Source organism: Etheostoma spectabile, chromosome 15 (genome assembly GCF_008692095.1).
Source record: "Etheostoma spectabile isolate EspeVRDwgs_2016 chromosome 15, UIUC_Espe_1.0, whole genome shotgun sequence".
Classification (NCBI taxonomy): Eukaryota; Metazoa; Chordata; class Actinopteri; order Perciformes; family Percidae; genus Etheostoma; species Etheostoma spectabile.
The window spans coordinates 33,885,681-33,886,502 of NC_045747.1; the positions used below are offsets into that span (position 1 = coordinate 33,885,681).

General features: G+C 37.1%; 1 protein-coding gene across 1 annotated transcript in view; it reads left to right on the forward strand.

The window, feature by feature from the left end:
• zgc:86896 (actin-related protein 2/3 complex subunit 1A-A) overlaps nt 1-822 on the forward strand; it is a gene marked incomplete at its 5' end in the record, with an annotated part of 15,806 nt that overhangs the window by 12,364 nt on the left and 2,620 nt on the right.

Consider the following 822-nt stretch of genomic DNA (forward strand, 5'->3'; position numbering starts at 1 on the left):
GCAGGACATGGATATGTACTGAATAAATATAGAGATGAATACTGTTATAAACAGAATTTTACGGATAGATTTGTCCCATGAATATAATATATAGATAACTAGATTGTAAACAAAACATACAGCTGGATATGTACTGAATTTAATATACAGGTGGATATTACTATAAATAGAATTATTACAGCTATGTACTATGACTGTATATACAGATGGCTATTGCTATAGACAGAATGTGAGCATAATATACAGATTACTATAAACAGAATCTTTACAGATACATATATATATGATAAGTTAGGCTAAAATGAGCAGTATAACAATGATTTAAGGTAGTAAAAATAAAGTTTGGACAGAAGCTATCCGAATTAAAGTGCAGTGGAAAGTAATGTATATTACAGTTAAAGTACGGTATTGCCAATGTATTTGTAAACAATGATATTCCAGTCAAGGTAAGTAGTGCAAGATGCAGATATGTTATAGCATCATAACCTCTACTAGTATACCAAGGAGGTTGTGGACTTGTAGAGAGTTCCATTTACCTCGGAAGTCGGAGGCCGGAGCTGGGAATGACGTCACCCCCGAGTTGAATGCGTTCCATTCACAAGTCTGATTTGCCTTGTTTTCATTAGCTCTAGCTAGGTTAGCCACTGTTAGCAATACCAGTTGATAGCATGGATTACCAAGGGGGTAAGCCCCTCCTCTCTAAGTGGATCTCCCATGGCGCCATTTTAATGCCCAGCCATCACAGCCATCATCTGCCGTTAGCATCCCATTGACTCCCATTCATTTTGGCGCCACTTTGACAGTGAATAACTTTCCATCTGA